The sequence below is a fragment of the Stomoxys calcitrans genome, chromosome 2, assembly GCF_963082655.1.
Source record: "Stomoxys calcitrans chromosome 2, idStoCalc2.1, whole genome shotgun sequence".
Classification (NCBI taxonomy): Eukaryota; Metazoa; Arthropoda; class Insecta; order Diptera; family Muscidae; genus Stomoxys; species Stomoxys calcitrans.
The window spans coordinates 6,274,198-6,287,413 of record NC_081553.1 but is presented as its reverse complement, the minus strand read 5'-3'; positions in this window follow the sequence as shown (position 1 = coordinate 6,287,413).

Genomic DNA, 13,216 nt, shown 5'->3' with positions numbered 1-13,216 from the left:
GAAGTTCCAATTTAAGACTATTTTCTTCAAAGGATACAACTTTTAATTGTAAATTAGCGAACAGTATTTGCTGATACCAACAAACTAACTTTTCTATGTCAACACAATCAACAAAAAAAAAAACCAAATATCATGTTGCTGTCACTTCTAATTTGACATATGTACCAGTGTGAACTTGGGAACACTTCGTGTCAGCTGCCCTGTAAACTGATTGCCAATCAGTGCAAGACAGCTAAAAACTCAAAACCTAATGACTTGTCTGATAGTATAAACCATACCAGACAATCGATATTATAGATGGAGCGAATGTCATAATTCAACCTACATATTTAGTTCCCATATTTGTCTTGACGCAAGAAAGGACTAGTGTGGAACATGGAGCCGTTTCAAATAAATTTCCAGCCACAATTGTTGCCCGGTTTGGTTAAAATGCGTTTTGTGCAGTACACTTCTGACAAACAATGCTCACTCCAAATAAAAACTATGTATATTAGAGTGACCAAAAAACAAGAAGTATGTTTTTAAACCCATACACTAATTTTTTTTCTTCTTTAGATCCTAGCATGAAATTGGTAAATTAACTACAAATTTATATGGAATTTATTATAAAAACACATACAGTGCTCTGCACCTCCTCATTTGGCTTAGCCATGTCCGTCTGTCCATGTACCCGTTCTGTTCAGTTTGTCCGTTTTTCTGTAAACCAAGTGGAGATCGCATTTATTACCAAATCATCACGAAAATATCGCTGTTTTTATCCAAAGACAAATGCAATCCATTTTTATAACTGTTGGTTCAGATTTAGATATAGCATCCATATATAGATCTAGATAAAGCCACTGTAGCGAAAAGATTAGTATATCCGCCTATGACGCTGAACGGCTGGGTTCGTATCCTGGCGAGAACAGAAAAAAATCAGCGGTGGTTATCCCCTCCTAATGCTGGCGACATTTGTGAGGTACTGTACCATTCGGTATGGTAGCCATCTATAAACTTCTCCACAGAGAGGTGTCCCATTGCGGAACGCCGTTCTTTGATATGTTAGAAGTTTGCCCCTGTTCCTTAATGGAATGTTCGTGAGCAATAATTTGCTCACAATCAGTTTACAGGGAAGCTGACAAGAAGTGTTCCCAAGTTCACACTGACACATATGTCAAAAAATCCATATACATAATATAATAAAATAATAACAAAAATTTTCAACCGATTTGCACGAAATTCGGTGTGGAATGTTGTATTACCCATCTAAAAGTCAAAATTCTATAGGTGTATACTTTTATATATAGTTACCATATAAAGAAAGTAGCCGCAATTGTAAAATTAGTCCGTAGTGGCTATAGGCAATTGGAGCTATAAGAAAATCTGAACCAATTTTGATCAAATTCAGCACGGTCCAATCCGTTTAAAATCCGGTTCACTGTTGATACCGTAGGGTAAAACGCGTTTGCTATCATCGGTGTTCTAGTAACAAACAAGACATTTTTTTAGAATGTAGACTCTTTTATAACGACATATCGATAACAATTGATATATTACCTATTAATTCTGTTAGAGGTCATTGAGTCCTCCTAATTTCATATAAGGACATATTCAAGAATGATACTCATTCAGCCCTATAATAATTCCATTCATAAATCTCCTCCTTTAATAACTATTCATTTTGTAACCCACCTTATGTCTGTCCTCAATAGTAATTACAAGTTAATGACTCTTTATTTGATATTCCCAAAATCACTCCCATGTCTAGGATTTTGGTTTTTTTCTTTTCTTAAAACTAATTGTGCTACAAATGCTGAATCATCAACACAGACTAACTGCTCACTAGTCACTACCGGGTGGGAGAATTTGTTTTTGTCACAGTAAATGAAATCCGAAACACAATTCCCTTTGAAAATGGCAGAGAAAAAAACTCAGTGGACGGACAATGGACAACAGATCACCATCAAAGTATGATTTATGTATGTTGCAAAGGTGGTCATCAACGCACTCATCTTTCGACACAAACCTTAATTTATGAGAACTTTTTCAATTTCTGGCCTTTTTCGGTATTTTTAAATAATCACCCCAGCAACGTGTGCAACATTTGGTGTGGAGTTGCTGCATATGAAGTTTCTCCCAGCCGCGTCTTGTTTCCGTTGTGCTAGGAAATCTTAGCATAACACTAACTTAGATTTCAATCTAAGGGATAGTTTTTCTAAGTTTCATTTGGATAACGTCTGTCTGATATGTGCTGTGCAGTGAGTGGTGCCAAAGCATAACGTCATCCTACGATATGAGAAGATGGAAACTGTTGTTGTTGCATGTTACACGCCACTATTTGCTTGGCCAAGCTAAGCTATTGGCTACTTTGTTTGGGGGAGCGGTTTATCACTGCCGTGCAAATTATTAACGCTAAATGGAAACAGTGGCTGAATGACTGAATCGTGGACGCAACTGTTTATACACTACAACCATAGAGAGTGAGAACTCCTTAAGTAGTCCATTATGTGGCATAGTTTTTTGCTATTGCTATCTTTAGGTTGGAAATGGCGTGTCAACTGCCTATCAGTTTCACTTTATGTTTCACCTATTTTCGTAAAAAAAAACCTAAACCGGGGAAAGCTAACGGCCATTGCTTAAGGTCACTTACATAAAATCTAACCACAAGTATTTGAGGAGAGTTGGAGTCTAGGTTAATGGGCAAAAAAGTACCACAACAAAAACAAAGCGTTAAGTTGGAAGTACTTTACATTCATTAATGTAGTTTTCTAAGTTATTTTGTGGAACCGGAGTCTACAAGCATTTTATAAATGTGAGGCCAATCCAATAAAAATTAGTTTTAAACGGTATAGGTACTTGACATTGGTTTTTTTGGGACTATTACAATTTGTAGACCTAACTGGGCCATATTTAAATTGCAACTCTAGGGCATCGAGAAATCAAATTAAGGTATTGGTCATAAGGGTATTATATCGCTTTCTATCATATATGGACCTATCTAGACGTTTTTTGGTATGGGTGTTATAGGGTATATGTATACACTCAGAGAAATTTGTTGGTAAAATCAGCAAAAATGAGACAGCAGCAATTTTTTGCTACAAAAGCAAACATTTTCTGCTGTATTCAGATGACAAATTGTATCGTTAAGACATGATCTGTGCTCTATGCCACTACTGTGTTTATAATAAAATGTATCTTTCGACTCAGAAATTCAGCCATGTCCGTCTTTCCGCGTAATCTTCTGTAACGTCTTTTGTCCGACTGTCGTTTATTCTTGCACATACGGTAAGATGATGTTCATAACGGTCATTGCATTTCATTAAAAACTCGCGTTCACCAAATCATCCTCGCTTGTTGACAGTATTTTTAACAACACCTGTTTATGCTTATGACACCACTGGTGCATAATTTTGCAACGTCTTTTTTCTATCAGCGTATATTTCAATCTTTCCTGTAGTGAAAGTGTATGCCTAAGATCCAATCTTCAATCGGTGACAAAAAATCAAGACCATTTTCAGCCGTCCTGAGTATCTCTCAATCCTTGCGGCACCGTTCCGAGTATATGTAAATCTCAATAGGCATCGTTTCCAATTCATCTTGAGGCATAGACATCAATAGTTCTGTGAATTCGTCGCAGGTTAGTTTTCAAATCAAGTCCTCGGAGTACCTTACGGCTTCTTTTTAATGTTTTCCTTTTCTAGGACAGTTTTGAATCAAAGACTAGTACTGCAATCCCATTCCACGTCGAAATTTAAGAATCATTTCAATTAGGTTTCGGATATTTTTGATATGACAACATCCACCGAATATGGTGAAACCGAAATTCAATGTGGGATGAAATTTAGCCATGTTGGTAAGGTAAAATAATTTGAACATTGGTAAACAACAAATTTGTGCAATCTAATTTGCTTTCAAATAGAGAAAAATCCAAAAATTCGAACTTCGGTTTATAACTTTTTATCAAATATGAGTATGTTCGATTATTTCTATCATGCAAGTATATCCAAGGGTGTACATGTAATCATCCCTCATAAGCAAGAAAAATCTTTCAAGTGCTTCTTGAGATAACGCCATTGCACCCCAAAACATGATATGTGAATTATGGGCAATGGAACGTGTGTTTTACCTTTCAATTTGCTACTGCTACCGCCGACAATTGCGCCGCAGCTACTCAATGGCCAAATAACAAATGTTATCCCTAAAGATGAACGACCACACAACCGTAATAATTGAATTATTTTCCTTTGTTTTCCGCCACATTTTCCAACGACTTTCCTTTTTTTGTTGAAAATTTCTTCAATAGAACAACTGGTTTGTAAAGAATTAAATGCACTCACAATTCACGAGAGGCAGAAGGATGGCAAAGAACTTCCATGAACCTCCTCCTTTTCAACAACAACCATTCTACTTATGACGATTACGTAGACAGCGTTATAACAGATCAAATAACATCCATTCCTATGCTTATTCATTGCGACTGTCTGTCTGTCTGTCAGTCATTCATCCATCCCATCCATCCATTACACAATGAGGTCGAGCCAGCCATTAGAATGAATTATGGAATGGATGGAGTTCATATGTGGTGTACAACAGACCCTATCTTGTAACTCTTGTGCACAAATTTATGATCGTACAGAAACAAAGCAGTTGTATGTTGTAAAATTACAAAAAATGGGTGAAAAAACTACAAAACTGGCAGACACCAAAAACAAAAAAATGCTACAAGCTTTACACAAATTCTGAATAGAGACAATGGAACCATCACACATCACAAAGACAATGAAATGACCCCAAGTACTTAAAGTTGGAGGAAGTTTTCTTTTAATATTTATGGTGTGGAAAACGTTTTTTCATATTTTTATAGAGTGGCTTAACAAGATTCTGAGGCCATTACAGTAAAAGCAGAATTCTAAGTCGACGTAAATTTTTGGCATTTTGGAATGCGGTTACTCTTTCTCCGATTTGTGGTAATGTTTTTGAACAAAGCTATTGTTTCATACAGTTTTGTAGCACTGTGGAACAGCGAAACGGTCGGTAAGGCATCGAAAATCCTATGAAGAGATCCGGATCGATAGAAGACGATGCTATTACTGAAAGGAAGTAAAAAGGAGTTCAGTATAGCTTTCGGTATCATAATGGGAAACATAGGACTACGAGCTTATTTATGCTTCATTTCGGCAAGTTATAGCATGTTGGGAAAATGATGAGATGTCGGAGCATTTCCTTTGTTATTGCCAGGCTTTCGCGGGTAACAGACACCGGTACCTAGGTGGGGATACAATACCAGACATGAACCAATATAGGGGCGTGGTATGGACAACAATTAAGGATTTGTAAGTACCACGAAATTCCTTACCTAGATTTTCTTTTTCGAGGTTACTTTTTTAGTACTTACCGCGCACAACAAGCCGATTACTAGCTTGAGGCTTAGGTGTATGTCCATAGTGGCATGGACGGATTAATATCTGCACCCTCTTTCGGCCTGGCCTAACCTAACCTACACTTTTGTAAAGGTGGAGGGGAAACCCTAAAATCTCTTTCTATTCTTTTTTTTTGGTTTTGCAAATGTTCTGGGATTTCTTCTTATTATAATGGTTCGGCTTCATACAATCATGGACATTGAAATTATTTTCGAGATTATTTGAAAAACTTCCTTTTTCCGTTTCCATCACGTCGAAATACTGATTAAAGTGCCACATACATTGATTATTGGATTTGATTCTTATCCTATTTGGCAGATTTTTTACAAGGCCCTATAATCTATTCTTAGGAGTCCATAACGTGAAATAATTTTGAAGTTTTAATCGCTTTCAGAAAGCCTATTGTGTGGTATGACAATTTCTATTCTATAATATTCTTTGAGCTCATAATACTCTACCATTTTCTACTTTACGTCTTCTTTTTTTAAAGGTTATGTTCGCTATCGACGAGGTCAAACCCTCCCAACCTAAAATTTGTAGACGTTTTATACCCTCAAAATAGGCAAAAACGATAGGAAACCTGAAAGGAAGGAAAGAGGTTTCCGATCGGATACCTGAGATGAACCTTGAAGTGGCAGCAGTGCCTCGCATTCAAAATCCTAGTATTGCCATCTGGATATCATGTTACACGGATGGATCAAAGCTAGAGTGGGCCTGGGGGTATACATTGATAACCCAGGGACTGAGATCTGTTGTAGACTGCCAGACCATAATACGATCCTGCAGGCAGAGATCCGGGCGATCACGGAATGCGTTAAGTGGTGTGGTGCTAACACGAGGACGTTGACTGTGAACATCTTTATCGACAGTAAAATTGCCATAAGGGCAATAACAACCAGGACGGTAAGGTCACGAACAGTCTTGCAGTGTAAGAAGGAGATTAATGCCTTCTCTTTTAGGCGTAAGGGGAAATGAAAGGCCAGACGATTTGTCGGTGAAGGCCAGAGGACTGCCGTCAATAATCTTGGTTAACCCGAAGCCTTTCGGGACGACGCAGTCCGAGTTAAAGGAGTGGTCGGTAGGACGGTGAAAATCTCATTGGGAGATCCAGATCGTGAGAAGACGAGTCTATTACTGAAGGGAAGTAAGAAGGAGGTCAGTATAGCTATTGGAATCATAACCGGACACATAGGACTACGAGCTCACTTATGTAAAATCGATGCGGCAAGTGATAGCATGTGTAGGGCATGCGGGGAAGATGATGAGACGTTGGAGCATTGCCCGGCTTTCGCGTCTAGTACTTAAGTGGAGACACAGTACTTAAGTGGAGACACAATACCAGACATGAACCAACTTAGGGGAGTGGTATTGAAACAATAAAGGATTTTGTATGTAGCACGGAATTCCCAGCTTAAAATTTTCTTTTTAGAGGTTTCTTTATAGTTTTATGAGCGCACAACAAGCCGATTACTGGCTTAGGTATATGTCCATAGTGGCATGGGGCGGAATAACATCTGTACCCTCTTTTCAACCTAACCTAACCTACCCCTTAAAATAGGACATACACCCAAAAAAGTTAAAGCGCTATGTTCATTGGGCATCACGACCCATGGTAGATAGGGTTATACCATCAATATAAGCCGTGCATTCATTTATCTATGCTTAAATTTAGAGTTTTATAGAAAATATTGAAAAGGGTAAAATAATTTTTTGCCAACTGTATTAAAATTTGTAATGAAAAAGTATTTCGAATTTAATTTCGACGAAATAAAGTATTTTATTTTCTTAAATATTACTCTCTGCCTATATCCACATTAGTCATAGAATTAGAGACCCCAAATCAACCATATGTTAATTGCTCCATAAAAAAAGCTGATTTTTCATTGCCATATCAAAGTAAGCGCATGAATAAAGCAAATGATTCCTTAAATGCAGTTGTTTAGAACCACAGCTGGCAAAGAAGAGAGTCAAATATTTACAGAGGCTGTTATTTCAGAAACCATGAAATGGCAAATGCACGAGACAATAGCCGCTATGCGATACCCAAACGGTCACAGACAAATAAAATAAATAAGGAGAAACACCAAAAGAAAATAAATATTGGATTTAATTGAAGAATGTTGATAAACAAAAGATGATGTCATGCCATTATCCAAAGGCATAGCTCACTGCTGTTGACTTATGCCCAGTGCAAGTGGCCCTAGTGTGAAACTGTTAAACCATAAAACATGCAACACATCGAAATATCCATTTCCGACCCTTTAAAGTATATATTCTTGATCAGCGTAAAATTATAAGACGATCTAGCCATTTCTGTCCGTCTGTCTGCTGAAATCACGCTACAGCCTTTAAATATAGAGATATTGATCTAAAACTTTGCGCAAATTCTTCTTTTGTCCATAAGCAGGTTGAGTTCGAAGATGGGCTACATCGGACTATATCTTGATATAGCCCCCATATAGACCGATCCGTGATAGAGGGTCTTAGGGCCATAAAAGCCACATTTATTATCCGATTTTGCTGAAATTTGGGACAGTGAGTTGTGTTAGGCCAGTCGATATCCTTATTCAATCTGGCCTAGATTGGTCCAGATTTGGATATAGCTGCCATAGACCGATCTCTCGATTTAAGGTTTTGGGCCCATAAAAGGAGCATTTATTGTCTGATGTCGCCAAAATTTGGTACAGTAAGTTAGGCCCCTCGATATATTGGGTTGCCCAAAAAGTAATTGTGGATTTTTTAAAAGAAAGTAAATGCTTTTTTTAATAAAATTTAGAATGAACTTTAATCAAATATACTTTTTTTACACTTTTTTTCTAAAGCAAGCTAAAAGTAACAGCATAGATAAAAGAATGCAATTACAGAGTCACAAGCTGTGAAAAAATTTGTCAACGCCGACTATATGAAAAATCCGCAATTACTTTTTGGGCAACCCAATATTTCTGCAAAATGGCACAGATCGGTCCAGATTTGAATATAGCTGCCATATAGATCGATCTCTCGATTTAGGGTCATGGGCCCATAAAAAGCACATTTATAATCACATTTCGCTGAAATTTGACACAGTGACTTATGTTAGGCTTTTCGACATCCGTGTGGTTATGGTTCGTTCTATATTCCGATATGTGTACCAAACAGACCATTATTTTGTTCTACAAAATTGAACAATTTGGTCAAATATTTCGATAAAATTGCTATGGGGGCATAAATTATGCATTTTCCACCGGATTATGATGAAAGGTGGTTTACATATATACCCGATATGGTGGGTATCGAAAGTTCGGCCCGGTCGAACTTAACGTCTTTTTACTTGTTTTTAATTTGATTTATAGCTAAATTAAAAACCAAAAACAACAAAATGTGAAATAACGGCCTGGCCGAACCGTAGATATATGTTATGGGAGCTACATATTTTATCTTAATTTCTTCGGAGAAATTTCTTAGAATTAATTGTTGATTACGTTTCTACTATACGATTTATTATTTTTTTTTTTTCATCCATACAAAGAGGTCTGTGCCATGACGTTGGTCGCAATGGAGATCCGGAGGTTGGGTCTGGGTTCCCGCACACGTCGGTTTTCTTGGGAATGAAAGGGTAGAAGAGTATTCCAAAAGGAGATCCTCCACCGCAGGCTGACCTGTGGCCGGTCTTGCACACGTGCCTTTTGCCGAACTACTGAATATTAGTAGAGGAGAACCGGTAGTCGGGATGGATGTCAAATTACCAGAGCACTCTGGCCAGAAGATGACAAGGGAATTGATGGGCCTATTTAAGGGGTCAAAGGTGCAAATTTTCTCATGAATGAATAAATTTTCCCTATCCTTTTTCTTGTATTTTTCATATCCCTTCATCTCCTCTTCGGATCGGATCAGAGGGTTTATGCGGTTCTTATTTGTCAACAATGACGTTTTTGACAGCGTCTTTATTGTGATTAGCATTTTTATAGTGTTCAGCATATACATTGCGATCAGCAATTAATTTTGTGAATCCATTTTTATTAAATTTTATAATTTCAATAAGAAATGGTCACACGTTAAGAAAAAGAGCTGCCCAAAAATCCCAATAACAACCGGTTTTCGCGCAGTGTTGCATTTGAATTTGGAAGGATATTTGCTCCAACTGTCTTCAAATAAGTAGATTTGCTCATATTGAAAATGTATGGGAGACCTCGTTGCAAAAAACACGAGATTTCTGAAATCTCCTCGCAAATCTAGATTTGCTCCAAGTGGAAACATGGTTTTAGAAATTCTTGTACCTGACAGCGATTTGTGTGCAGGTGTAATTCAATTGGTTACACATGCATTTTTGCACAAGCATTTGACACTTTCCGTGTTTACTATCCACACTAGTCCGAGCTGCCCAATATACTGACTGCTCTTTGCTCAGTCAAAACAAAACAGGAAAAAATGATGTGTGTAGGAATGTATCTATAACAATGACGAGCACAAAATAGAAATTATTTGCAAGCTAATGGTTCTGCTTTGGATTATTTTCTTGTGCACGTACAAAGTAATGCGCTGTAGAGTGAGTATTTTTGCAAACCACTGGTCTATGCGCTCAAATACTAACCCCTTCTCTCTTTATTGGGAGAGACACAAGAAAATAATTATTTGTCCGGTACACGAATACTTGTATGCGGCTATCGAAGTACTGTTTCAATTTAAGAGTATTTGGTTTTACAACAAAAAAAGTATTCTTTTACCGTAGATCGAGCCACTAAATAAAGCGTTTACAATAAATATATTTAGATACGTTCAATAATACATACCACTTTTATGGCTAACGTTTGATATGTTGAAGCGAAACGTTACACGGTTACAATAAAAGCAAAACTTCGTGATAAAAATATTTTGTGCGTGGTAAAAACTTCTCAAACGTTTTATTTTTTTGCGTGTAGAAGGAATTTACTTTCTCTTGTTCAAGTGGCATCATAATTTATCAAAATGTCTAAGTGAGTCTGAATCTTCCCTTTAAGAAATGTCGATGGTAAATCTATTCTGACTTACTATTGACTTTGTCACCAGAACTACTGACAAATTGTATCCAAGCCCATACTTTTTGCTATAGAAATTGTGTATGAGATTTTTATTCAGAAGTCAATAGTGACATTGTCGATAGTAAGTCATTAGGGAATATATAGATACATTTCGGGATATATGGGACGTTGTCAATATTATGTTAGTAGGGACATTATATAGACATTTGTAATCATTTAGTCCGTAATTTTCGAACTTTTCACTACATTTCAAACCAAGCTGAATAAGGCATTAAAATAAGTTTAAACATATATGTATTTATTTATTTCTTTAAAATACATATTTAATAAAGTAAAACTATTATAAAAAAAGGGTACTCTTTGGATAGCTCTCAAATGATCCGTCAAAAAGTGCAGTGTTCAAATATCTGATGCCGGTTGCGATTAGCAATAACACCAAGAACTGTCTTCATCTGCCGTGTCTATTAAGTACAAACAAACAAACCTAGTAATCTTCGTCTTAGAAATTGTAGGCAACAAGGCAATATTTTATGTATTGGAAACACAATGAATAATTTCTTATACTCTTCGCACTATATCGCTAGGTCTTAAGGTTGGTCCGACTTAGCTCTTTGTCGAACTTAATCTGTCTTTGAATAAAAAAACTCCTAATCTTCTAAGAATTTTTGTGATCATGCAACTAAAGTGGCGTACGCTTTGAACCAAACAATCCCAACACCGACAACTTTCATATCAACAACAAAAACAACTTAAATTTTTCATTAGAAACTTTGAACGCACTTCGTCGGGACATAAACTGTGATCCATATATTGGAAAACAAAAGATTGATTCTATGACATTCTCGAGGAAATTGTTATCATTAGGGATTACATCTGAACCCTAACAACACCATTGTTCGCTCTGACATGTGGGTTGCCTTATCCAACCATACGTTTGGTAGGGAGTGTTCAACAGCAACAACAACAATAACTCAAGGTTAATTACAGGTCTAAACGAAAAATGCCTACCTACAAACAAACATCAATTGTCAATCGAAAAATGGGAAATGGGAGGAGAAAATCGATGGAAACTCGACAAGACCATTGTTGTCGTTGGTACACCTCTTGCTCACCGTCCGTTTTTTTGTTTCATTGTTTACCTTTGGAAATTGTTTTGAAATCGTTAAAAAGTGTTCCGACTGCACCCTAATAAAAACATCCATAAATACCAACAGAAAAGGCTGAAGCACAAAAAGACCCAAAAAACAAACAAACAAAACAACATATTCATATTTTTTTTGTCATATACTCGTAGTGCACAGACAATTACCCCTCCAACCCATTGGAAATGATCTATACCAGTCTATAACCCTCGATAAATGTCAAGTTTAGCACGTGATCGCTTCCAAACGTGACACATCACCAACACAAAACCGTTGGAAATTAATAATCATGCCATGCTTGGACATTTTCATGGATATGGAGCTGTTTGGTAATTAGTTTCCCTTTTTCTCTCTTCCTAATTGAATTATATCTGAGAATAATTAATGCTAATGATAACATCAGATGGTGGGCCGAAAATAAATTCGTTTAGGGGTTAGCCCACCATATGGGAATGTTGGCAATTGTCCACAAATAAAGGTATAAGCGAATGTTGTTTCAATGGATTCTCACAAAAGAGGATACTAGATGGAAATAAATGTTTGCCAATAAACAGAAAGCAAGATGGCTAAATGTGCAGATGGGTCCTCCGTTCTGTATAAGTGACCGATATGTATATATATATAGACTGTCCCACTCTATAAAGAGATGTTTTCTTTACCTTCATACCTTTACCTTGTTTCCTTTTTATCCCAATACGCAAAATACGAAATATTATGGCAATGGGTTGCCGCTAACCCCTGCCGACACGACATCCAATGTTGGATATAGTACTTTTTGCAGTTGGATATAGTACTACGTGCAATTTATGTTGGGGGTTAGCTCTGGAGGACTCAGTACGGTTTGACTCAGATATTCTTCCAGTTGAATATTTAAGACCCTAACAAGAAATACGCAAACAAAGTGCAGTTTTGTATTGCATTTATGGTTAAAACATGAACTGTACTCTGCGCCACTACAGTGGCTGTGGTGCAGTGTACGGTTTGACTCAGAAATTTTACCTGATTCTGTTTAGCCCTGTCCGTCTGTCCGCGTATCGTTTCTATACCGTTTGTCCGTCTGTTATGTTTTTTTTTTTGTAACCAACGTGGAATAGAGTGCTTCCGCTTAATCTATTACTTCTAAATACAGTCTATCGTATCAAGTGTTAAGGCTAGAATCTTGTGCAGCATATTATTGAAATTTTTCGAAATCGAAAATTGGATCCATTAAAAAAATAATTGAATTTTTTGACTTTTGAAATCTCTTGCCAGTTGTGTAAAAACAATTAAAGGCAACATTGCAGATATTATAAACGAAGTGGTATAGGGTCTAACACCAATTTGTGATTCAAACATTTGTCAATTCAATTTAAACAACTAAAAAGGCGTTAAGATCGGCCGGGCTGAAATTTGGTTACCCACCACCTCAAGTATATATGGAAACCACCTTTCGTCAAAATCCGGTGAAAAATGCATACCTTATGTCCCAAAGCAGTTATATCAATTGTGTATAACAAAATATTGGCCTTTTTAGTAGCTATATCTAAAAAAAAACGGTTTGAACCATATACGACACAGATGTTGAAAAGCCTAGCATAAGTCACTGTGTCGAATTTCTGTGAAGTTTTTCGAAATCTAGACCGATTTGGGCCAAGTTGCAGAAAACTGTGGAAGAACCTAACACAACTCACTGTCACAC